The sequence below is a fragment of the Rattus norvegicus genome, chromosome 2, assembly GCF_021556685.1.
Source record: "Rattus norvegicus strain SHRSP/BbbUtx chromosome 2, alternate assembly SHRSP_T2T, whole genome shotgun sequence".
Classification (NCBI taxonomy): Eukaryota; Metazoa; Chordata; class Mammalia; order Rodentia; family Muridae; genus Rattus; species Rattus norvegicus.
This window is the reverse complement of record NC_141535.1, coordinates 32,857,503-32,884,687: the sequence shown is the minus strand read 5'-3', so window position 1 is coordinate 32,884,687 and position 27,185 is coordinate 32,857,503. Positions and strand designations below refer to the sequence as shown.

General features: G+C 46.1%; 1 long non-coding RNA gene across 1 annotated transcript; it reads left to right on the top strand.

Moving 5' to 3' along the window:
- Positions 1-1,071: 1,071 nt before the first annotated feature.
- On the top strand, positions 1,072-19,158 carry LOC134485585 (uncharacterized). The gene is made up of 2 exons (XR_015670582.1): positions 1,072-1,553; positions 13,835-19,158. It is a non-coding gene; the product is annotated as an uncharacterized LOC134485585 (long non-coding RNA).
- Positions 19,159-27,185: the final 8,027 nt, after the last annotated feature.

Here is a 27,185-nt window from a genome sequence, read left to right as displayed (position 1 = left end):
TGAGCACTCACACGACATTAACACGCACACACAGAGAATTAAATAAATCATTCCATAGAATTTTTATTGTTGATTATGACATGTTCTCATTGCATTTGTTTGCATGCTTGAGTATGTGTGTGTGTGTGTGTGTGTGTGTGTGTGCGCGCGAGCACACACGCACACGTGCGTGCCCATGCTATGTCACACATATGGAAATGAGAGGGCTACTTTGAAGAAATTTTGTCTCTCCATCATGATGTGAGCCAGAAAACTGAGCTCAAGCCTTTACTGGAGGAGCCATCTTGCTTGCCCAATCATGACGTGTTTGCAAGACATAGTCCCAGACAATATAAAGGGAGGACTCACTGTTAGATATCTGGGAGACCCAAATGTTTCATATTCACATGTGTGCTACACATGATTTGCCTGTCAGGCTCTTTGATCTGAGCCCCTTTTAGGGTGCAGTGCACACTGGTTATGTGCTTGAACCCTTTAACCGGTGTTACAATTAGTGTTCAAACCCACACTGGAGGCTAGGCAGTGCTCCAAGCTCAGCTTGGCTGAGAAATCCCTTGGGCTTTCCAAGACTCGCTCCTTGTTTGTTTTCTTGAGAGGACTAACTTCTCAAATCTCAGCTTTGAAAGACCCCACCCCCACCCCTGTAGCTGCAGGAGACAGCTAATTAGGGGTAGGACGGCTTGGTAGTTCATTAGTGCTTTCTGGATTACAAACTGCAAAGGTCAGAGCAGACTGCCACCGTCCTAGGGTCACAGTGTGAATGGCAGCTGGTCAGGGAAGATACATATGGCAAGAGGGGCCATGCAGTGAGGTTATTATTACAAGAAGTGTCACCCAAATAGATCATAATGGAATTTAACCCCCGAAAAATCACTTAAATCATGACCCAGCTCCAAAGCTTCCTTTGCTCATCCTCCTTTGAAGATCACCCCTGGCCTCCCGGGATTTATTGTGGCACGGTGATTGTTTGGCTATTAAAATGTCACTTGCAGAATGAAATAGTTCGTGATGCTGACTATAAAAGGAAATCATTTTTAAATTCTTCTCAAAGTATTCCAAGCATTATTGAACGGCCAGTTTATTAGGTCTCTGGAGAAATAATTGTGGCTTAAGGCCTCTTTAAGATCTCTCTCTCCTCCTCCTCTTCCTCCCTTTCACCTCTCTATCCTCTTCCCTTCCCTTGATCCGCCCCTGCTCTCCCTTTCCCAGGACTCTTTGGAGCGACTGTATTGATGAGAACTTTCAGCAGTGGAACTCATTACGCCTGCCAGTCACCTCCACTGTGGCTCTCCATGGAGAGACTGCCTCATCCCCAGAAGAGGGCCCCCAGGAACCCCAGCTTCCACTGCTCAAGATGAAATTACTGCAGAGTGCAGATCAAAGCGTCATAAGACTCACAGCCTCCTCCAGACAGCTTCATTCAGCCGTCATTAAAGTAACTCCAGTGACAAGAAAGACACAGACAGAGTCAATGTGGAAGTTTATGATGACACGTGGGAGGAAGACTAACGGATAACAAGTGTGAGAATCCTGGAGGACCCCCTGCTCAAACAGTAAGACACTGATAGAAGGACGGCTTCATGGCTCGCCCAGCTTTAGATGATGAAAGAGTTGTGTGATAATACACCTTCTGATCTTTGCTTTATAGGCAGAGATCAGGGCTTGTACCTGTTGTGACAGAATTGAGGCTTGCGTCTGGACAGACCACACCAGGCCAATGCAGTTCTACATGAGAGAGGTTTATTGTGGAGGAAGGGAACAAAAGCGGGCAACAGAAACAAAGGGAGAAAAGAGAGAGAGGAAGAAGAAGGGACGAAGGTCAGGAAGGGTCTGCCTTTTATTTAGGCTGTGACGTAACCGCTCACAGGTAAAGGTGAAAGGTGAACCAAATGGACGCTGGGACGGTATGGTGATTGCCATGGCAACAGAAGGGCGGGAGTCCCTGTCGCCTATGGGTGACGTCATTGCTGGGTTCGGAGGGCAATCTGCAACCAACCATAAAGCCGGTTGCCTGATAGCAGCAGTACTCACAGAATATAGCACAGTTGCCTTCTTGAAGGGGTTGATCTATAAATAAAGAGGCCAAAGTAATTTGCATGATAGTTTTCCCAGCCCACAGACCCATTTTCCGCAGAAGGGATCAATCCTGGGAAATAGCGGGGAGGAGTTAGGAGGGTTTTGTTAAAGATACACTGCCTATATTTTGATAGGTAGTTTGGGGAAGAAGAGACTGAGAGAAGGAAGAAAACCATTTGTTTAAGGGTCGCAGAAAAAGCGGTGGGGGCATACATGACGCGAAAGGAACGGGCAGAGAGTAAAAGCTCTTCTCAGGGATGTGTCCACTGTAGGTAACCAGGGTTCAGTCTCCTGGGGACTCCATGTAGCAGGCTAGAACACGGGCCTCAGAATTAGCCCAAGCTGGAGGTGGGGAAGTTGGAATGTTTAAATATACCAGTTCCTGTCAGTGGGAAGTCACGGCCGGCTGCTGGGAGCTTGGAGATGTTTTCCTGGTAATGTAAACTGCTGGGCACATTCAAGTTGTTCTGTGGGCCAGAAGGCCAATGCCCGTGCCTTTGCAAATTAATTTAATTGCTGGAAGACAGAGGCTCCAAAGTATTCGGGGTCGGGGTGACTGTGGTGGCAGACATAGGGCCTGCACAGGTTCAAGCCAGGCAGAGTCCCAGAACTAAGAAGGGAAGTGGACATGGTTCTCCATCCCTAACCAAGAAGATATTTGCAATTGATACCCACTAGCAAAGGGGAAATTTGTTTTCTCTAATGAAGTGTCACGGGCATATCAAACCACAATCCAGGGAGACCCCATGCCCAGGAGGAGTTGGCCAACATAAATTCCATGCTTTTTGTTTCATTTGGCAATTTTTTTGTATTATTGGTCATATTAGTCAGGGTTCTCTAGGGGAACAAAATTGATACAATGGATCTATCTATCTATCTATCTATCTATCTATCTATCTATCTATCTATCTACCTATCAAAGGAGGTATAAGAATCCATGAGGCTGGATGTCTTAGTTGGTTTTCAGTACACACCAGAATCCAGCAGAAGACTCTAATGTCAGTAAACCAATACACTTGCCAGTCAGAGCAATCAGGCAGAGCAAGCTCCCATCTCCACATCCTTTATGTAGGCTGCCAGGAGAAGATCTGGCCCAGATTAAAGGTGGATCTTCCCACCTCAATACATTCAGATTAAAAGTGGGTCTTCCCACTTCAAATGATTTAATTGCAAAAAAAAATTCCTTATAGGTGTGCCAGCCATTTTAGTTCAGTCAGTCCAGATGTAGTCATGTTCACAACCGAGAATATCCATCACATTGGTCGTTTGTTTTGATTTTCATTTTTGTGTGTGTTTTGGCTTTATTTTGAGAGAAGGGGGGCATGTGCACGGGTAGAGAAAATCATAAAGTTGAGTGGGGAGGAGAGGATCTGGGAAGAATTATAGGAAGGGTAAAAACATGACCAAAATCATGGTTCTGGGCTCTGCCTGCCTCTCTTCATCCGGGTGTCCAGATGCTCCTGAGACATGGGCTTGGAGAGGACTGGGCTAAGTCTGGAGTGGGTGGGGTCTGAAATCTGCTTTTCCCTCCAGAGCACCAGACATTGCTGCATGCCAGGCCAAGATGGATGGAGTCCAGGAAGAACTGGGTCTGCAGACTCCAGCCTGGCTGGAAATGCTGGAACAGTATTAGAGCCCTTAGAAAAAGGAGTAAAGGGGCTGGGGATTTAGCTCAGTGGTAGAGCGCTTACCTAGGAAGTGTAAGGCCCTGGGTTCGGTCCCCAGCTCCGAAAAAAAGAACTAAAAAAAAAAAAAGAAAAAGAAAAAGGAGTAAAGATGTTTGGGCAGCCAACATGGGAGTCAGGTGACTGAGCTCCCGGGTTCTTCAGTGGCAGCAATGTTGGGGGGGGGGGGCTGTGCTCTGATGCTAGCCTCTGTGAGTTACTGGAACCTGACCAGACAGGTGGGTCCAAAGGTCTAACAATCAGTTCTTCAAGGGAGAGTGCCTTCCCCTAAGGGTTACAGCTCAGCAAAGAGCCAGTCTCAGAGGATCCTCAGTGAAATAGCTCTGTATTCCACATGGACAGGGACTACGTGAATCTTGGGGAGTGGTGTCAGAGCCATTTGCTGCTTCTGAAGTAGAAGAATAAGGAGGAGGAGGGGGGGGGAGGGGGAGGGGGAGGGAGAGGAGGAGAAGGAGAAGAAGAAGAAGAAGAAGAAGAAGAAGAAGAAGAAGAAGAAGAAGAAGAAGAAGAAGAAGAAGAAGAAGAAGAAGAAGAAGAGGGGAGAGAGAGAGAGAGAGAGAGAGAGAGAGAGAGAGAGAGAGAGAGAGAGACTGCCTGCCAGGTAGAGAGTCAAGGCAGACCAGGGTCTGTTGGCTGATATCTCAGCCCGCTAGACATAGAATGATAAGAGGAGATGCACTTGAGGTTCAAGTTGAAGGGGCCAACCATTCTCTTGACCTTAGTGGAAGGAATAAGGAGTTTTTGAGTGAGAACAGATATCTCAACAAAAGGCTATGAGAAATATACTCACGGCTGACATGGTATTGACAAGCAGGCCTCCCATTATCTGTTTCTTGCATCTTTTTTCTATTTTTCTTATAATTATCCTCACTTCCTCCTTCAGAGGACCATTTGACTTTGTACGTCCATATCGGTACAGAGTAGGATAGGATTTTGGGGGTGAACGCATCCTATCGGCCGAGGCTAAGATACTGATGACTCTCTGTTTGCATGAGGGAGAATTCCAGGAGCTGGACTACATAATGACTACCTGTGACCGTCTGGTTGGGGATCATCAGGTCACATGCTCCAAGGCACAGAAATAGAGAGGGAGTTAGTCCCACACCTGCCGGTATCAGGCTGAGATTTAAATATCAAGTTTTGAGATTTCTCGGGTTTTTACATGCTCCACCTACCTTGCCATGCCAGTACCTCAGGTGGCATGACCCATGTGCCCCCCACAAAATATATTGAATAAAAAACAAAGATGAAATGTGTCTCCCTCCCCAATTCATGGATCATCCTGTGCCTGTCTGTCGGTTAAGACTATGGCAGTCAACCACCAAAAATAGAATGATCTAACCATCTTTTCTAAGAGAGAAGCTGGTGACCTGATACTAGCATCGTACACACTACCCTCTGCCCATCTCCTTACGATAATTGATTTGGCTATGACTTCTGCCTTTCTTCCTAATTTCTGATTTTCTGTCATTTTAGTGTCACCTGTATTTTCTACAACATATATGAATGGAGGCAAATGACACACATGTTGTCTTCAGAGACAACTTAACACAAAGAATTGTTAGTTTTTAAACTGGAAGATCAAGGAGAATGCTAAGCTGCCTCAGAGATGGAAAATGAAGACAGTGACTGCTGCTGGTGGGGCTGGAAGACCTAAGGAGACGTTGGAATTCCTGATAGGTAGAAGCTTTGAATAGGAGCCAAATCTCAAACTTTTGAAAGGAGGTCACTCCTTTGCTGTTCTGCTGAGTCTCAGCAGAGCAGGGTGATCATGGGACTGTGGGAACTTTAAGGAGGTCTGGCTAATGGATGCTGATGTTTAAAGAGTTATGGTGAGGTGGGTCTTGCAAGAGCTGGTGCTGTGCTTACAATGAATTGCTTGTTCCCTGGGTGAGAAGTGAGGCTAAGGCAATGCTCACAGGACCGCAGATCAAAGAAGCACAAGTCTCTGTATCCCTCTAGCTGTTCTTGTTAGACTCAAGTCTGGAATCATATGACAAAGCAGTCACTCACCCACTCTCAATGTTTGTCATCATAGGTTCTAGGCAATAAACTTATTGGATGTTCATCCATCTTGTCCTTGGAAGATCTCTAGTATCATGGACAGAGCATCAATGTGGGGCAGTGTGGTGGTGGTGGTGCGGAATCAGAGACAGAACAAACTACAGAGAGAAACAGCAGCTTAATGACCAGCATGGAGCTCTTACCCCAGAAGCCAGACAACTGGTATAGAGTACTATTAGCCTGTATTTCCTCAGATTATACTCAAAGAGCTGGGGAAATGGACACCCAGGTGTCTACAGACACATTACATCTGTTGTAAGACAGACCTGAGTCCAGACTCCACTGGTCACGTGGCTCCCAATGTCCTCTTTATAAGAGGAATGTCTGTGTTGGGGTTCTGTATCTAAGAGTCCTTGAAAACTCCTCGAACAGTCTTTTCGTTGGGGTTCAATTAACTCTGTCACTTTGGGAAGGATTATGGAATTTCCACTTGTGGACAGCTTGTAGGGGTCTTATAGAGTTCTCTGCAATGGGACTCAGTCATTTCTTCACTTGATTGACTTTAGATCTGAGAACTGGCTGAGGTAAGAGCTGGATGGATTATAATTACGCCTGTCCACTGTGGTAACTGATGCCAACATTCTGCTCACCTACTTTTAATGTCTGTGAACATATGTTCATCTGTCTTATCCTGGGGAATACGGTGCCAACCCCAGTGTCCACTGTGTCCTGGTTTCTCCTCATGATAATTATGCCTCTCCCTTTTACCACGAAGGGTTAAATACTGCTACTTGGCTTCTGTTCTTCTGGAGAGTACCATCTCCTTGGACATCGGAGGACTTAGTAGTGGCTGTCATCTGTCACCTAATACCAACAGTATGAGATGCTGGTGATATTACTGAGGCCACTAAACCCTTCAGTCCATACTCTAGCTAGGCCTCTGATCAGAAATGGTCAGTAGGCCACTCACATTGGGTGGATTCAAATCTTGCCTCTGCCAGTTACTTCCAGCCTGGCCTTGTCAAAATTACTCAATGTCTTTGAGTCTTAGTTTCTCTCTACAGAAAAACAGAGAGAATAGTAGTACCTACTTCGGAGAACTCCATGCTGGCCAGCTTGGTGACGCTGTAGATTCATTCAAAGGGTTAAATTCAAATCAGCTAGGGATGGGTACCTCACACATCACAAACCTTTATGACTCTTTGGCATTACCATTTCAATTAAAATGGGCAAGATAGTTAACTATTATTCTTTAACATCATTTTTTAAATGACAAAAAGTAATTGGATGTAAAAAAATAAATGTGACCAAATATTGGGAAAGAGGGGACAAATTATCATTTTCTATGGATTGGCCACTTGGGGGAATGGGTCTAAAAAGAAAATCAACAAAAAATCCTTTTCTAAATCAAAATGAGAATTCAGTCAACTTCTTCCAGCCAACTTTTCTTAACATTTTATAAGAGCCATTCAAAATATGAGATGATTGGGGTTAAGGGGAGGTGAAAGGAGCCAACGTGCTTCCATGGCGGCATGACAACACGTTAAGAACACTATACAGGGACAGTGTGTCTTTTGGCAATAAGTCTTGCTGTTGATGTGATAATAATTCTGCTTAAATTATTTTAAGTTTCATTACACAATTTTAATCAAAACCCAAACACTATTTTTAATTTAAAAATGACCCTCTGGTTTATCTGGGCAAATAAACAATGAGAATAGAGAGAAAAAAAATTGTCGAGGTGATTATAGTAGGCTGGCTGTCACCACTGGATGACAGGACACATTGAGAAAGTTGACACAGCTTAAATATGTCAAGTGGAAAGATAGGCGGTAAAAGAAAAAACCAAAGTAGAAAAGTTTAAGTGTTTATAAATGAACCTTGCATATAAATTTAAAAGTTACTATATAACAAAATTTTTTCTTACAAATCAGAGTGAGAAGGAAAGCTAATTGCATCGGTGAGTTTGGGGAAGGGAAACTGGCTGGTAAACAGTGAGAGAACTTTTCTACTTAGTGTGTTAATCCGAAAGATGGGGAGAGAAAGGCCACCAACCCAAATCATCATGGCCAAATTAACTTAAAAAGCAATTAACCAAAGCAAGCTTTTTTAATGTGTGCACATTGGGTGCTTGCACCTGAGGTGGGGTCTGAGAGACGAGCATTGGATATGAGGAAGACAAGTGTTGATAACTCAGGAGTAGGGAGTGGGCGAAGTAGCTAAGCTACAGGAGCAGAACATAACCATGACAACTTAATCCCAACGACCTCCTGAAACAAAGACTCGCTGTAAGGTGGGCATACCAAAGCAGTCATGACAACAGCTAGTTATAGCAAGGTGGTCATAGAATCCTTTGAAACAAAGGTCGGGTTGTAAGATGGCTATAAAAAACTTTTAGAAACAAGGGCATGACTTGCTTCTTAAAACAGGCAGAATGAAATCATTTGTAGTTCAGGTGACAGGCGAGACATAGCCCAGTTCTTGAGAGACATGTTTAATCACACACAGGAATTCACCTAGTTTGTCTTTACCATAAGATGACTTTTAAGCCTAAGGGAGAGGCAGGCTGGGTCTTCATATGACTCACTCCAAAATTAGTTCTGAGGAGGGCACTCATTAAGTAGAGGCACACAAACCCTCCAATCAGCTTCCCACCTCTGAAAGGGCACCCGAGAAAAACATTAGCTTGGCTCAAGATTGCAAGGTACACAACCTTGCCATTGCCATGGTCGGTTGGCTCTTCTGCTTTAGGCTTTGGGTCAAGGCAGGACATCGTGGTGGGTAGAATGTGACAGAGGAAATTATCCACCTCACGGTTTCCATATAAGAGTGACAAAGGGAAAGAAGAAGGGAGACAGGATAGACAGGATCCCAACATCATTAAGGGCATGCGCCGGGTGACCACGGTTAAGCATGTTCACAGGGACAGACGTTTGTAGGTAGCCATTACAGCGTTCAAACATTTACTCCAGTTTTTAGCAAAAAGGTTCTGCAGTATGACCCTTGACCTGAGGACTCTCACAATTGTTCCTTCAGGTAGTTTTCTGCTGGGGTTTGTCTTTCTAAAATAAAAAGGAAGGGGTTTTACGAGTAGGCAGGATCAGCACACTCAAGTAAAACTTTAATTTACTCTTATATGTAATCCTACAGTTCCTAGGCAAAGATTTATAGGTTATTGTTGGGGTAGAAATCTTGGCTCGAGTCCTGACAGAACACAACAGGCCAACATGATTCCATGTGGAAAGGTTTAGTGAGAGAAGATGAATAGAAGAGAAATAAAGGCCAGCCGTGAGCATGGAGGGAAAGGGGGAGGGGAATAGGGAGAGAAGGGACAATGGGGAAGAGGACAAGAGAGCAGAGAAGAGAGAGAGGAAGGGACAAACAGCCCCCTTTATAGTCAGGCACACCTGGCTGTTGCCAGGTAACTGTTGGGTTGGAGCTTAAACAGAATACCAACATTCCCCATTTTGGTTTAATTAAAAAGAAAAATTAGAGGTGATGTTGGAGCAGGAATAGTGTTGTTGTGACCTCTGACTACTTCCTGCTTGCTTTGGGGCGACATGTCTCTAGGGAATCTAGAAAAGTGGGTATGGGATATTTGTCCAGTTGGATGTTTCCTTGTTGTCCAGGGTCTGTGGAACGATTTGAGGATAGGTCAGAAGGAACAGGTCCAATAAAAGCATCCGTGTCTGTGAGAGGAGATTGGGACATCTGGAGGTGGCTTCTCTGGAGCCGTCCTGGGTGTAGTAAGCACCTGGACTTTGACAAGATGCTGAAACACACATATATATTTATTGTAGGTAGAGAATAAGATTAAGTGCATTTGGAAGAAAAGAAAATTTTTTCTTAGGTGTACATTTGAAACCCAGAGGAATCCCGCCCGTTGGGATAGGTAGTAAGTAGAAACTTTAGGCAGATGTACTTATCTGGGTGGAGTCTATTTGGTATCTGAGTGGGTTTCCTGTAGCTTATAAGTTTACAAAAGAGATAGCAGCATGAGTTAACATGAACATTCTTTAAGATAAGCTTTTTTGTGGAGCAGAAGGAACAAGAATTTGTGATTACAGTTGGATCATATAGGGTTCAGTTTAGCAAGAAAAGGAAATAGGAAGCATTTAGCCAGTCATGGAAAATCAAAGCTCTAAGAATATGTAATATATTGAAACTCTTTAATAAGGACGGAGGAGTTAGAAGTATAAGAACCCAGTCCGCTTTCTATCTGAGAAAGTTCATTAGCTAGATTGAGGGTTGTACTGTCATCTGGTGTGTACCTCATAACTAAGAGAAGTTGAGTTCGAAGACAATGAGTTACCCATGAGGAGAGGTATTGAATTATTCATAGGGGTATCCTGAGAATAATCTCAACACCCAAAATTTCTGCCAGGCTAGGTGTCTAAGTCATCACCAGACCCTCTAGAGGCCATATGGTGAGTCCCAGACTCACCAGAAAATGTCTCCACCCAGGCTTGGGAGTTTCTAATCAGCTGCAAGAGCCCAGAAGGGGGAGGGGATCAAGAGTCACTCTCGAGGTAACACTCGCCCAAGGGTCAAAGTCTATTCCTAGTTCAGGGAAAAGGAGTACCAATGTGTACCTGTGGGCCATAAGGCAGAGAGGAGGCATCAAGGGTTGTGGTTCTATTGCCGTCTAGGGAGTCTAGCATTCCTACAGAACATGTTCCGGAGGTCTTAAAACAGTTTGTCACGCCAAAAAGACAGATCCTATTTGGAAAGACTGTTTAGCAACAGAGGGGTTCTGGACCTCCCCTAGAACAAACAGAGGAGCTGTAGGTGAGAGTGGGTTTAGGCAACTGGGGTCGGGGGGCAAAGGAAATAGACTCCTAACTTAGCTAGAGGATCTCTTCCCAATAAGGGGACAGGGCATGCTGGCACTACCAAAAGGGAACAGCTGAGAGGTACACCCCTAAAATGCAGCTAAACAGTGGGGTTTGGTGAGGAAGGTAACAATAAGGGAATAGGAGAGAGAAGTGGGTCCTCAAAACTCTGTTAGGACGGAGTAAAGTGGCCCCAGTGTCTAAGAGGAAGGAGATGGGCTGCCCACATACCATGATGGTTACCCAGGGTTCCGGCTGGTGATGGCAGTGGTCAGGTCCAGGGAACTCAGGCCCCTTCAGTTGTCCATAGCCAAGCTTAGGAGATCCACTGGAGGGTTACCTGGATGTGATGTCCCCCCGCCCATGTCCTGTGCAACTGAAGGGCAATCAACAGCCCAGTGTCCCTCTTGATGGTACCTACAAGCCCCCTTCCTTGCGGAAGTTAGGGCAAGCCCTCACCCAATGACCTTGTTGATCCCATTTGTAGCAGGAGCCTGGTAGTTTCTTAGCCTTAGAAGACCAGGAGTTCTGGGCAGTGGCTGAGGCTGGTCGGACAGCCTTTGCCATCAGATGGTACTTTAGTCTGAGAGCCTTCTCATCTCTCCCATGATACACTTTAAAGGCCAGAGCCAAAACTTCTGCCTGTGGAGTTAGGGGCTCCCTCTCTAGCTTTTTAAGTTTGTCTTTTAGGTCAGGGTCGCTCTGGGAAAAGAAATAGGATACCAGACTTGTTTACATTCTGAGTCTTCAGGGTCCAAATTAGTGTCTTGCAATAAAGCCTCTGTAAGGCATCCTAAAAATTGAGATGAGTTTTCCTGTTTTTCCTAAATGACCTCTTGTAGTTTTTCAAAATTCACTGGTTTTAAGGCTGCCCTGCCTTAAAGGACCGGCCAGGAGACAGGTTATGAATCTATCTGTGGCTAAGAGACCACCTGTGGAATTGTAATTCCGTTGTGGATCTTGGTCAGGTACTGCCTCAGGTCCAAGTGGGTGTATGTTCCGTCAGTTTGATGGATCTTACCTGCATGTGTTCTCGCCTGCTCCCAAACTCGCTGGTGTTCCTCCAGAAGTAAATTATTAGTAAGGAATGAAAAATCTTAAATAACTTTGACAGGTTTTATAGAGAAAAGGAATAGGGAAACCGTGCCATGTGTGAGACCATGGCGGGGCGGATTTAAGCCTGGGACACTGAGCACAGCAAGGTTTGGGAATGGCTAATCTGCAGAGCAAGGGAGAGGTGCGAGAGCACTGGCACGTGGGTGGTTCTGTGGTGCGCATGGCTAGGACCCAGGAAGGTGAGGCGGACCTTCCTCCTGGAAGCCGGAAGCCCAGACCAGTGATTCAGGCTTCAGGCCGGCACTACCCCACCCCACGGTGGGGGTGTGGGGTGGGAGGAAGAGCCCTAAGTAGCATACTGTATCCTAGTAACGAGTGTGCTGGTGGTGTGAACACACTGGAAAAAATAGTGTGAAAGCTGTTTTTCTTGAGGCTGTGGCAGGCCAGGCACAGGAGCAAAGTCCCGGACAGAAATAGAGAGCTCGCTTCCTTGTGGGTCTTAGCAAGGAGAATCCCTGGTAGGACCCAAAGGGCAGGACCAGACTTGCTTCTCCTGCTGCTGCGAACCAGCGGCTGTAGCACCTGCAGTGGCAGGCAGAGCACAGCAACCCTGCAAGAGAGAGTGTGCCAAGTGTAGGGGTCACACTCGAGTGGGAAAGCAGGTCTCACAGACAGAGTCCCTGGCAGACACAAGGGGCGGGGCCAGACCTGCTTTTCACCGGGCAGCGAACCAGGAGCTGCGGCAGTGAAGCAGCAATGAGGAAGGGAGGAGGGGGAGGCCTATGCTACAGATCGCTAGCAAGAGAGTGTCAGTTTATTGGCCACATAGAGATATTGTTTTCTGCTTAGTGTAAATTAGACCAGAACATCCCAGGAAATAGGGATAGGTGGTGAAGACCGATGGACCTGGGGGTGAGAATAGGGATTATTAATTGTCCCTATCAGGACTGGGGCTACATTCAGAGCCGGTGCTCCTGAGACAGAGAGCAGTTTACCCAGGCCTGGCTTGACAGTTTTCATCAGAGAGAAACTGTCTCAAAAAAGGGAGGAAAAAAATCTCACCCAAGGGAAAAGGACCTAGAATGAGGGTCAGTGAAAGGATCCATCCCTTAGCACAGGTAGCTCCAAGCTCCAGAACGCTCCCCTGAGACCATGTGTACGCCATGGAAAGTCAAGCTCTGAGGTAAAGAAAGTGCACAGAGGTCAAGAAGGTCACCACTCACCAGCATGTGCTTGAAGAGGGCGCTGTCCTTGGCAGGCAGCTGCACGCAGGGTATTACTTCGATGAGGAGGCCTGCTGGGCTTCAGCGGAATGCCATGGGAAGCAGAACACAGAGAGGGGTTAGGGTGAAGGTAGATGAATGCTTGGACATGAAGAACTTTTTTTCCATTTAACAGACTGCTGGCAGTATGCATGAAAATCCCGTAAAATTGAGGAATTTAGCGTGCCGTTATGCGGCCATTTTGAACCATTGTCTAATGAATATTGGGTCCAAACATTATTGTATAGGTGTATCAATTTTGATGTCCTCAGGTGAGGTGTTAGTTTTAAAGTTTTGAAAATTTCCAGAAAACATCCTGATGCGTGTTATGGTTTGCCCTGACCTTATCTGTATTTTGGTGCTAATTCCACTGCCCCAAGGACAGCTGCCTAGTCACTACTCAGGTATCAGGTGACTTCACCAGAACCTTCTCCTCATTGAATTTGTAAAGTACAGGTGAGGGACAGGTACAGGATAGAAGGAGGCCTATCATTGGAGGAGAAGGAAGGATGGGTGGGAGAGAAGTTTGAAGGAAGAGGAGGAGACTGGAACAGAAAGGAGGAAGAGACAGGAGGGAGAGAGAGAAGCCGAGGCAGGACAATGGAGGCTGACATTAAGATTCCGCTCTGTGTCTTTACAGATTATTAATGTTCCTAAGGGATGGATGGTACTGGGCTTTGTATGTTTGGGTGAGCAATTATATGTTAACAATTATTGTGGATTATTGTGTTGTGTGTTCTTTTGTGTGAGGGTTTGAGTGTAGGAAAGAGTGAGGCGGCAGGAGACTCTGGGCCGCCGTGGAGTTGGGATGTGTTTCCACCAAGATATCTAGCAGATATCTTGCGGCACCGCAGTGCAGGACCAAGCAAGGTAAAAGACAACAATATTTTTTTTTTATTTTTATATTTTACAACAACAGATGCGGAATCTGGAGGTATGTTCGAAGACATCGAATTGCCCACTGGGAGAAGTTACCAAGTTATCCGTACCAGCGTCCTGGAGGATCAACTCGACAACAGCAGCATTCTCCCAGACCAGGTGTCTGGCACTAAGGAGTCATCACTTAGTGACTGGTGACTAAGGTGTCATCACTTAGACTCCTGGAGGCCTTTCATGGTGGGTCCCAGACCTGCTAGAAAGCATTCCTACCCAGGCCTGGGATTTTCTGATTGGCTGTGAAAGCCCGGAGGGGAACGGCATTCGAAGGAATCTCTGCCCAACGATCGAAGTCCTATCTCGTATGCCAGCTAGGAGGTCCTTTTATCCTATAAAGGCTGGCCAGGCCCTATCTGGGGAAATCATGGCCCTCCTTGCCAACTGGAGGAATAAACCTATCAATATGCCAGTGTTTGTGCGGGAGTTTTAGCGGTCTGATAGCAGGAAAAGTGAAACTGTGTGGTTGGTGAGGGCTTGTCTAAGTGACTAACGTGGCAAGAGCTGGCACCACGTGGTGAACCACGGAGGTCAGCAGCTCACCAGAAGTCTGCATGTGCGCCAGCTGCAGCCACAACTCACGTGGTCGAAGTCCTGAGTCCCACAGCAGCCAGCAGGTGGTGGTGGTGGTCGTCGGATGGCGCATCTGAGGCCTAGGAGAGGCGGTGATCGGATTCAGGTGGTGCGTGCCGCAGCGCTGCACATCTCCGTCCTCCTCACCACGCCCTGAGCGAGTGAACGGCCCAAGCCGAGCAACAGTGATTGCACCCAAGGGGTCCCAGGGTGGGCTGTGGGCTGCTGCCAGAGCGGCGGGAGTAGGCGGCAGAGGCACACGGTAGGAAGGGCCTTTTTTCCAATCCGATGTCGGCTGCCACTGTTGGCAGTGGGGCGTTGGGCCAGGTAGCCATGGGGAAATCAAATTCCACGTACGGGTCACCAGTGTTGGGGTAGAAATCTTGGCTCGCGTCTGGACAGTACACAACAGGCCAACATGATTCCACGTGGAAAGGTTTAATGAGAGAAGACTAGAAGAGGAGAGTAAAGGCCAGCCATGAGCATGTGGAGGGAAGAGGGTAGGAGGATGGGGAAAGAAAGGATGAAGGGGAAGAGGGGAAGAGGGCAGAGAAGAGAGAGCAAGAGAGAGAGGAGGGGTGTGCAAGCAGCCCCTTTTATAGTCAGGCATACCTGGCTGTTGCTAGGTAACTATGGGGCGGAGCTTACCTGGCTGTTGCCAGGTAACTATGGGGGTGAAGCTTAGATAGAATACCAACAGTTATATCATAAAAACAGCAGTAATTCCATTTTGTTAGGTGTGTATATAAGAATACATAACATGTATTTGTCTCATCTCCTCTGAATCCCTAAAGGGATTTAAGGGCCTCACATTCTTGGTCTCTTTAGCTCTCACTGTCTTCTTGGTTTTTGGTGTTAGCCCAGAGATAGGGCAGCAAGCCTATACTATTTCACCACTGCTGCCACATAATGGAATCTGAGTCCAGCCAGTGGAGCTGACTCATCCATGAGCCATGTCTCTGGGACACAGTCTAGGCTGGCTGCAGTATTTCATTGGGACTGTACTTGATCAGTGAATGGTGACCTTGGTGGATGGGGCATCTATCGTTAATAAAACCATGCATATAGAGAAGAAGAGACACTGTGATCTTGGAATCCATAAATGGCAGAAGAGGAATTTAAAACAAGTCTAGCCCAAGTCCAGGGATTAGATGTTTTCCTAGGATGGGAAAGCCCAGTCGTTCTGCAAACAAAGAATATACAGGGTACTGACTAATTTACTTCACTCAGTGGGGTAAACCAGGGTGACTAATACTGTTTTAATCTATACATCCTTTGAGACCTGGAATATTGATATGTAAAAGCACTTAAACACACACTGTTATGGCCCAGGGCTGTCAAAGGCTGCTTTGAATTAGAAAGAGCTAGAAATATCCACATCGGAAGAGATCTGCCCAAGGCCCAGCACTATAAATAGTTCAGAGCCAGCCCTCTGGTTGCTGGGTTGGCCGGGGCCTGTGATCTTTGGGGAGGGCAAAGTTGGGCGGATATACAGGATAGGATCTGGGCATCTGTCTGCTGGTTTCCTGGTCACCCTGCCTTCCTTAGAAAAACCCATTCGCTGTTTGTGAATTTTTCATCTCTCCTTTTCCTTTCTCCTTCCCTATGAAACAACAACACACGGAAAAAATTCCCAGTAAGTAAGTAAGGCAAAGGGTTTCTGGTCCCTTTCTTATGACAGGCACGAGAGACTAGGAATACACAGCCTACTTACTGGCTTCTGAAATGCTTGTTTCGGGGATCTGTGCTAGGCCATGGAGATAAAGCAATGATGTTTCCATGGTATGTGGAAACATGGAATGCCCATGTTTCTCTTAGATTTTACCAGGCCCTCATGGTACTCCTGGGAAGGTATTGGGATGACCTTGTGACAGATCTGCAGGGCTGTGGGAGGGCCCACAGTTACAGACCCCAGTCATGTGACCTACCATTCCAGCAATCTGTCAGTTATATGGACACAAAACACAGCCTTCACCTCCAGTGCAAGTAGAGATGGTTTATTCTGGAGCCAAATAGGAACGATAGTGACCTGGGGACATGGATTCAGGCTCACCCAAATCTCATATTACCTTGTGATGACTGTTTCATGAAATTTATAGTTACAGAACAAAGGAAGTCATACATCAAGGCCCCTTTCTGTTTGTTGGAAATACCAGGTAGGTGGTTTACAGCAAAGCAGCATTCTCTGCTCCGGGTCTCAGAGGTCCTGATGAGAGCCCTAGCTTGTGGATGCTTGTGGTCTGTTGAGCCAATGCATCCTAAAAGACTTTACATGATGGTCCGGCAGTGTTAGGTCAGACAAAGAGATGGGCAATGAATGACTGCCAAGAGGGCTAAAGATAACCCAAGAAGATTTGGCACTGGCCCCAAAACATTCCAACTCTCTGTAATCACTAAATTTTAATCAGTCAATTGACCTTGTAGAATCATGTGGCTTTTTTTTTCTAGAAATTTCGGTTCACAGTAATATGCTGATGATGACCTTCTTCCCATACTCTGTACCCACGCACCGTAGATTCCAAATTGTTTACAGAGAAATAGTCTCCGTTCCTTTAGATCACAGTGATTTTTCAAACTTTCTCCTATTCATATTGTGACTTCATATTCAAGTGACTGCATGGCCCACTGGGCCACTGTGAGAGTGTTGACTTTGAGGTCCTAGTCATGTACGTTGAGAGATGTTGGGCTGTGCCACTCTGAATATGCCACGTTAGCATAAGAAGACTTTTGAGGTGAAGGTTTCTCAAGAAGGGTCAGACACAGGAAGAGTCCTCTTGCTTGCCTGGGCATGAATTTCCCTTCGGGAGGTGATAACAATTTGTTGAGGTTGGGCTGAAGCCTGATATAAAGCCACTGCATATAGTGTAAAGCAAGCAGCTTTTGACTCCCTTTTAAGGATGGAGGGTAGACGTACAGATGGCAGCATCTGTCTGGAGCCAGCTGTGTAGCACGGACATTTCAAGAAATGACTTATTATTGGGAGCTGAAAGGGCACCACTCTATAAATTTAATTGAGACTGTAAAGGGATAAAGCATATTAAAGTCATATAAAATCTCTCATGTGGCACCCATAAAGAGGTGGACACATAGCATGGAGGGTGAAGGCCTCCAATTGACTTGCCATCTGACCACCCAGAGTATGCATTAAGGGCTTACAGGCAGGGAGCTCCTGACACAGTCTAGTTGAATCTCCGATTGCCTGTCCTGTTTGCCTGCCTGGACCTGCCATCCATCTGCCCACATTCCTTCACGTAGATCTGGTCCTACACTTTCACCTCTGTAGCTGGACTCAGTTCTTCAGCTTCACGTGAAAACCTTGCAGCCTCCCTGGCTTCCCCCGCTGCATCTCAGTTTGGTTATCACTGGGTCCATACAACCCCTAATGACATGTCTACCAACCTACTTCCAAAGCCTCGTGATGTCTTCTATGGCCTCTTGAGTTTTGATTACTATTGGGTAGTCTGAACATGAATAGGCATATGGAAATGTTTACCACATAATGTATAACTGTCTGAGTGTCAATACTAATAGCTAACTTTAGAGGCAAACAGCCTACGCTTGCCTCAGACAGGGCAACCAGGGAAAGCAGAAGTGTCTGGCAAACTGCTACGGTTGAACCTGCCATGTCGTGAATGTGTTATCTTTCAATAATTTCTGACACTGCAGAGAGACACAGATATGACCGTCCATATCTCGGACACACAGTGCTTATTGACTCTTCTGAACCAGGTGAGGTTCATCACTGGGGACACAACTGAGAGGGGTCTGCACTGGACAAACTTTGCTGATAACACTTGACTTGGATGCTATGTCAGCATTTCCACACAATTGATCCAAACTATCTCTCCATTGTTGAACCCTATAGGATGCGCGCGCATAACACACACACACACACACACACACACACACACACACACACACACACACGTGATATCATTAAATGTATAAAAGTGCACGCTCCTTTGGAACTCAGGCCGCTTTGTGTAGCTCAGAGACTCATGCAGACTCATCTTCAGGGACCCACGTAGTGTAAATACATGCTCAGCCAGGTAAAATGCACAGCAACACTAACATATTTGTGTCCCCTCTCTCCTGCTAATATGTCTTTTGGCACTTGATTTTGCAGACTTCCGTTTACAAAAGCTGGGGGCTTAGAGAAGGGTTTTCCTCTTCAATTAAGTAGTTTGGACATACCTCTTTCTGCCCTTGGTCACAGTGAAGAAGCAAAAAAATCTTTCTACTTCTTAGATTCCCGGGGAAGCGGATATTTTATCCCCTTTGGAGAAATAAGGAAACTGACACTGCCTGGGGTTATATTATCCCCACATCTTCAAAGAGGCAGAGTCCAAATCCCTAGCCGGTGGTTCCATAGCTTCGACAACTACATAACACTTCCTGACCACATTGGTCAGTTTCATGCCCCACCTCTCCACCCCCCACCACACACACACTGCAACCTGCTCTAGTATAAGTAGTTTGATCACCAAACCTGGTTGGTTCATCAAAATCAACCGAGTGGAAGGAGGGTGTGGATTTTAAAGCCTGTAACTTCTCATGCCTTAGGCAGCTATCCAGGGACTTCCAGGCGCTGTGGCCACCTGGACTGGTGAATATGGGCAACCAGAGGGGGTGAGAGGTCCTGCGAGCTGAATGGCTCCCTGAAGATGAAAGGCCATCTCCTGCATGGAGTCTCTGGGTTGTAGAAAACATCAGGCATTCGAAGGGTCAACTTTAGTGCCCAGATGGGAAAAACATCCACTGCCCTGCACCTGAGAGCTTGCAACCAACACACTTCTATGTGTGAAGCCTTCTCAGTGTGTGGAAGGAAGACTGGAGCCAGTGGTTTGCTGCTGCTAACGATTCAGAACTGTTAGAAGTCATAAATGATCGGTTAGCTAGTCCTTCTAGGGCCCCTATCAAAATACACAGCTAACCAAATCATTAAACACTTTTAAAAGATCACAGCCGTCTCAGAACGAATGCGCTCTGTACCCTTTGTACTGCATAGTGTCTATAGTTAGCGATGACGCACCCTGTATTTGAAAGCGACTAAGACTGTAGACTTTAAATGTTCACACTTCAAGAAATAATCTGGCTTGGCTTAATAAAGTCACAATGCAGTCATACACCAACATATCTTACTGCACACTGTAAGTATGTGCCACTTAAAATATGTCAATAAAAAAAATCTAGAATCTGGGGGTGGTGAGCAGACCTTCACACAATTGAATGGCAGGTGCCCTGGAGGGTGTGTGCACGCACACACACGACTCCGCACAAATTAAATAATAAATAGTAAACAAAACACAATAGCACCCCCCCATCAGTCAAAGCATGTCTTCTTCTTTTAAAAGTCTGACTTTAAAGCAGGAGTTAAGAAATGAGTCCTTTACCCAAAGACTATACATGGACTGACCCTGGGCTCTGACCTCATAGGTAGCAATGAATATCCTAGTAAGAGCACCAGTGGAAGGGGAAGCCCTTGGTCCTGCTAAGACTGAACCCCCAGTGAACGTGATTGTTAGGAGGAGGGCGGTAATGGGGGGAGGATGGGGAGGGGAACACCCATATAGAAGGGGAGAGGGAGAGGTTAGGGGGATGTTGGCCCGGAAACTGGGAAAGGGAATAACAATCGAAATGTAAATAAGAAATACTCAAGTTAATAAAAAAAAAGAAATGAGTCCTTTATTTAGGAATAACGCATTTGCCCTCAAATTCATATTTTGGCTGCCTCTGGTGAAGTCAATTCAGGTAATTCCTGGAAGACTTTTTTTTTTTTTAAATTTCGGAGACAAATGGTTCTCTGAGGTTCCCTTACGTCTTCATTACTCACTGATCGGATGTTATGCTAAGGTTCTCTACTTCCATCAGTCTGGCTGTGAATCACAGGCCACAAGGAGTAGAGAGTGTTATTCAGAAGGCAAGACGTGTCGTCGGCACCGTGTGAAGGCATAAATGTCATTCGAAGTCTTCCAGTTTTGCCTGTGACACTTCACGCACCCCGAGCATGTAGGGAAGCTGACAGACCTGAGAACTGTGGATGGGAAGATAAACTTTCTTTCTGTGCTTAGAAACCTCACTCTGTCTCTCTGTCTTCCTGTCCTCTCTGTCCATCTGCCCTCCTGTCTCACAGAGTCAGTCAGTGATCTTCAAATACATTAAAAACAACAACAACAGTAACAACAACAAAACCCAAAGTATCTGTTCATCTTTCCTTGGAGACCAAATGAATGAGAGTGGACAAACCTTGCACTGAGAGGCATCAAAATTAGACCTCTGAGGAAGAACTTCCTCATAGAAGGGGTCGGCAAAACCAAGGATAAGTGACAAAGAGAACGGGCGGTATCTAACTGATAGAAAGAAATGGGATAGAGAGAGAGGGGGAGGAGGGGAGAGGGGAGGGGGGAGACGGAGGAGGGGGAGAGTGTGTTTAGTGTTTAAAGTACATTTATTCAGCAGCAGTGTTAGGCTTTAGAATTATATGGTGAAAAACCAAGCTTCTCACTGTTTTCAAATTCTTGGCAAGTTGCCTTTCTTGGAGATTCAGAGACAATACATTAGTATTCCCAGGAATTCTCAGAGAGCTCGAAATTCTTACTTTAAACAAACTTCTAAAAATCCTCACACTCAATTATTATTTGGACCTCTAAATCCCCCATTAACATTTAGAAAGGAGAACTTGGTACAAGTCCTTGGAATGGTTCCTTATAGTGTACCACGTTATCAGGACAAAGTAAGTCCTTGACTGGGCAGTGTCCACTTGGGATTCCAGGTGAGGCCATTATGCTATGGGGAGACCTGGATTTAAAAGTTTGGTTTTTTAATCATTTGAATATTCCTGGAGGCTGTAGTTCTTTGTAAGTACCACTTCAGGATGTATGGTTTACAGGCACTCAAAATATTTGGTGTGTTTCAAGAAACACAGCATGGGGTCATGTGGACAGAACAGTGTGGATGTGCTTCTTGGGTATGGCGGTACACACATGTAATCCAAGCACTCAGGAGGACGGCAAGCTCAGGGCCAGCCTGGGCTACATAGTAAATTGGAGACTAGCCTGAGCTACATAGAGAGACTCTGTCTAAAGAAACAACAAATAAAAAACTAACACCCCAGCCCCATGATTTTCTTTAAGTCATTGAGACCCTCTAGGAACAACAATGTTTGGTTAAATCTCATCTTTGCCACTTATTTGGGTAAGTTTTACCAACTTCTCTGACCTTGATTTATCCTTCTGTGAGTTGGGGGTAATACTTCCTCCTTAGCAGCTTATCAGCTCATATAGCACTTACGGCACCACAGCCCGGTTCCATCATCTGTTTGTTTTACTCCCCACAGTGGTGGGTGTGCAGGCAGCTAAGACCGCCATCCTAAATGGCTTGCATTCGCCTGTGTGTAGAGTCAGAATGAGCCGGCTGATGTCTTGAGGTGCCTTTGTGCCTTCTGATTCCTCACCACTGTGAAGATTCTGAGACAATCATTCAGCGTTCTGTAACAGCAAAAGCCAGGCTGTCTCCTGGGTTGTCCGGAAGGAGGCCGAGAGAGGAGATGGCTGCAAACAGCTCCTAATCATATTAGATCGCTTGACAGTTTTGCATGAGCCATAAGTTGATAAATGAGGAAGGCCGGTCACTGTCGCAGTTATTAATGAGAAAAGCTGCCATCTTCCTGGTAATGCATTTTGATGAGGGAGAAGAAATCACCTCTGGCAGAACCCACAGATGTGCAGTTGCTGCCTGGTTACTGCCTCTGCCCTTTTCTGGGCTTGTGTCAGAGAGGAGACGCAGGGACAGAAATACCAAAATGAGCCCTGAAGCCATACCTTCTGAGAGGCAGGCTAAGGGCAGACCGTGTCAGACATTGAACTCAAGGCTACTCTGCCTTTCTCAGCCAGGCCTCCAGAGACAGGATGAAGTGGGTTTTAAAATAAAAGAGCATGCTATTGGCCTTGCAAGACTCCAGTAGAGAAATTCAGCGTCTAATAGCCTTACCTCTGACAGTCGTTTGACATGGAGTTATATCATTGGAAGAGGCAGTGAGGTTTTCTGCTGTGATATGAATGCCTTTGACTGCGAGGGACGTGGGAGGGAGTGCTGGCCAGTATACAGCTGCTAAAGGCAAAAGAGAAATGATTATTATTACCTAACATATGTCCTAGTTATCATGGAAGGAGCCATGGGTCAGTAGTTTGATTGCCCTACCACTGCTAAGCAGGTTTGCCTTTGGACCAGGCCAAACTGACAGCATGTAGTTCTGCTTCTCTCTGACGGCCAAATCAAAATGGCTCTAGTTTAGACTCTGACGGCAGCTGCTCTTGGTGATTCTGAAATTCACTTTCTCGGAGAAATGTTGCTAATATCGAAATGAACAAACAGACTATTGGTTCCAGCTGAGGACCCTGGGTTTCTTTAGCACCAGGATTTTAAAATCCCTAGTACTTTGGCCGGGGCCATACATAGCTCAGTGCTAGAAGTTACTCTACAAGCATCAGACCGTTTCCCTCTAATTCTCAGGTACAGTAAAGCTCACAGTACTTGTAAGTTTCTACCACCACTGTACCTCATACATCCTTCCACCTTTTGCCTACTTGCCCACTCCTAAGCCTTTCTGTTGGATTTTAGGAACCCAGCGTAAGAAAAGGATTACCCTCGAAGCAAAAACCAGGCCCACACATTATGGGTAGGAGCTGTCTGAGTGGACCAAAATAGCTCGCAGACCCACAACTGGCAGCAAAGAAGGGGAAGAAGATGCAGGCTCTTCTTCTCCCCATCAACGATCCAAGAACACCATGAACTTGGTAATTGGATATGCCTTTAGGAGGCAGCCCTGCTATTTTAGAAATGGGTTTTGTAGGTGCTATGTCAAATCAGCATAGCTATTCAATGAAGAAATACCATGTGCCAATTTGTGCTGGAGAGGCCCTTAGCTCCTCAAGCAGTTACCAAGGCTAGCAAGATCGCACACTTTCCATCCACCCCTGGGTGAGTCCAGGTAGTTGCGTCTGGCTTGGGCAATGGCTGTGCTGGAAGAGTTTTCATCCTGGGCTGACTGACCTGTGCATATGAAACCACCTTTCTTGTTACATGTAGAAGAAACCCATAACCCATAGTTCTCTGTCTCTTCATTTTCCTACTCTCTGTTCTGAAACACACTCTTCTTTGCAACGGCAGCTAACCAGGGCAGGAGGCGACCAAAGATCAATGCGTGCGCGCCTGTGTGTATGCGTGTTTGTGCATGGATGTGGCGGCTGTGCAGCAGTTTCCCAGGCCTATTATGACAATCCACTGTAGACTGGTGGCTTAAAACAACTGACAGTTATGGTTTCACGGTTCTGGAGGCTGCAGATCTGAAGAAAAAAAAAAGGTGTCAGCAGGGCTGTGTTCCCTCTGAAGGCTCTAGAAGAGAGAATGCTTCCTCGATTTTCCAGTTTCCCGTGTTTGCTTCTGATCTTTAGCATTTGGGGCCTTGTAGGTGAGTCACCCCACTCTTGCCTGTGTCAGCACTTACCATTTTTTTCTGGATCTGTGCTTGGATTCTTTCTTCTTTCATATAACAGCACCAATTGCCAGCTCCGAGTCTACCCCAAATCATTTAAACTCGATTATATCTTCAAAATGCTTAATTCCGAATAAGATTGGATTCACAGTGCTTAGGAAGTTGAACATGTCCTCCGGGAGGATATAATTTGACTCGAAATAGGAATTATTGTTTTTTTCACCTCAAGTTCCATATGGTTTCCTCCTGCACTACAGAGACTGGGGACCTTGGAATTGCGTTCCCCAGAATCCCTCAGCATCGGAGCTCTGCTTTATGGTCTTCCAATAAAAGAAACTCATGCAACAAAGGAAGAAGAGAATAGAAGTTCTTGCCCCTGTGGGAGCATCACCAAGTGTACATGGTTTGATCAATGGCAGATGTGGGATCACTGCAGTAACTTCTATGTGCCCTCCTGCAAATTACCTCTTTTGTTGTCGAAGGAAGCTGAGATCATCAATGGTCATTGTGCAATTCCAGACTTCTTGCTTTCTCTCCTTGGCCTTTGCTGCCTCGGTCCTTCTAACAATTTGAACAGCTTCCGGTACAAATCCTCCTTTAAACACCCTTGAGTGGTGCCTTCTTTTCCGAGTAGGGACTGCTATGTCTTCCTAGAGTGGTATCTGAGAATTCAAAGGTATGCATTTTAAAATCCAGCCTGCCTGAGACCTCTCTCAGGTTACTGAGCAGTTGGGAAACGCCTTACCCCTCAGTGACAGGTGAGGCCTGAGGAGTGACTTGTGGCGATCATAATGTGCCCAAAGAAAGGGTCAAGAAGAGGTTTCTCTGGAAAAGTTCAGTCATCAGTGGTCAACACACATGAGGCTAGGTTACAGTAGAGTTGCTCTTAGGTTGCCATGGAAACTGCAAAGGCAAGCATATACATCAGTTCTTTGGTTCAAAACCTTCTCTGGCTCCCTGTTGCCTGATGAATTAAGTACCCATACCTCAGCTAGTATTCAGGACGCCTGTGGTAGATGCCCAGGAAGATGAGGTCCGTGCTGGCGAGGCGTTCATTGCCCCACGTTGGTTACTGTACCTCTGGCAAGTTTTAATACATATCAGCAAATGAATGAGTGTCTGTCTCTACACTTTGGTGAAGCTGGCTGCTTGTCCATCCCAGAAACCTGTCCCTGGCTTTCTCTGCACATTTGTCTGTGCTGCCTCTCTATGAACTGATTTCCTCTCTTGGCTCTTTCTCGTGACAAATCCTGTCTTTTAAGGCTTACTTTATGAACCGTTCTCTCCACAAATCATCTTCTGGCTTTCATTCTCTAAGGGGTGGTCTCTCTCCTTGAGTTGGTCTCATAGTGAAATCGAGTGGCCCAGTCCAGAGAGACCCCCTGTATTCTCTCTTCCCGACATCCCCTTCGCTTCCCCTCACACCACACTGCCTTCCTGTTCTCCTCCTCTGCTCTTTCGGCATCAAGGACATATGAAGAACTACTGTGTTGTTGTTGTTGTTGTCGTTGTCTTAAGGAGTTATTTATAAATATGAGTGCACTATTTGCATGTATGCTTGCATGACAGAAGAGGGTATCAGATCCCATTACAGATGGTTGTGAGCCACCATGTGGGTGCTGGGAATTGAACTCGGGACCTCTGGAAGAACAGTCAGTGCTCTTAACCGCTGAGCCATCTGTCCAGCCCAGCTTTTTTCTTTTTTAATAATTTACTTGCTTTTATTTTATGCATATTGGTGTCTTGCTGCATGCATGTCTATGTGAGGGTGTCAGAACTTGGAATTACAGATAGTTGTGAGCTGCCATGCGGGTGCTGGGAATTGAACTCAGGTCCTCTAGAAGAGCAGACAGTGCTCTTAACCACTGAGCCATCTCTCCAGACCCCGGTTTTGTTATGTTTTAAGAGACGAATCTTGCTCCATCTCCCAAGCAGAAGTTCCTCTCCCACATGCAGTTCTCCTTGCGGCATCTTCCCAGGAAACACGGACCATAGCCACGAACTGTCTATCATACATGATTCAAGCAATCAAGTATCAAATACTCAAGTATCAGGTCCCCCGGTAGTCAAGAGGCTCCACAATAGACAGAGAGAACAGGTAAAGGTTTCCAGGCTTTTGCAAAAGGCACTGGCCACAAGGGGCCATCATGTATTCTACTGGGAGAAGGCTAGGGGTCAGGTGACGGTGGAAACCAGACACAAGTAGAGATCGAGGGTGTGGCCAAGATTAGCTGGAACTGGAAGTAAGAATGTCGAAGAGGCCTTCCCTAGGCCTGCATGTGAAGGAAATAGGATCCTGTCAGGCCCAAGACCCTCTGTAGACATCAGGTTTCTCCCTGTTTGAGATAAAAGGGGATATTAGGACACAGTTTTCTCATTCCTGACACTGTGTTTTTACAGACAGTCCTGGTTTTAGTGTGTGTGTGTGTGTGTGTGTGTGTGTGTGTGTGTGTGTGTGTGTGTGTGTGCGTGCGCGCGCACGCTTATTTTAATTCAGCAGAATCCTGAAATGTAAAAGAAATCAAAGCAAGGCTGCCTCTATTGTAACGGAAGCGGAAATCAGAATGCCCCTCCTTGGCCTCCCGCCTCTCAGATTTTCCCCCAACACATCTTCTCAGAACGCAGCTCATAAACCACAGCATCGAGATGTGTTACATCTCCTAGCCATACCTTGAACTTGTTACTATAAATAAAACAGGACGTTACCATGGCAACCTGACAGTCTGTTGAAATTGCCCCTTATGGACCAAATTAGCCTGGATCGATAGTGCTTCCTGAATGCGGAATTACTTTCCTTTTGTAAAAAAAAAAGTTTGAACAAATTATAGAATAAAGCACCAGGGGAAATGAGGTCTGAGTTGATGCAGTAATGGTGTTAGCTGCAGCTCTCGGCAACGCCCATACAGGGTGTTCACGGGTCGCCTAACTGGTGCTCTCCAGGCCGCCTGCTTTATTCACTGCTCTCTTCCGTGGCCTCCCCCCTAAAGGCAAACCTTCCCTGCTGCTCTGCGTGTGTCAGGAGAAAGGACACTTCTGTCTTTAACGTCCTGCTTCCCCAGGCTCAGCTGTCCAGCGAGGAAAAGCTGTCTTCAGAGATGGACAGATTTTAAATGGCACTCCCCAAGTGGGGCGGGCAGAGTGGACCTCAGAGCAGATGTGGGGCCAGACCTCACTCCAGGGAGGATTCGAGCTAGGGAAGCCATTAGTGTGCCCTGGAGCCGGAGCCCTTCTGCAATTGTTCCTATGAATTCTTACCCCAGGCAAAAGCCAG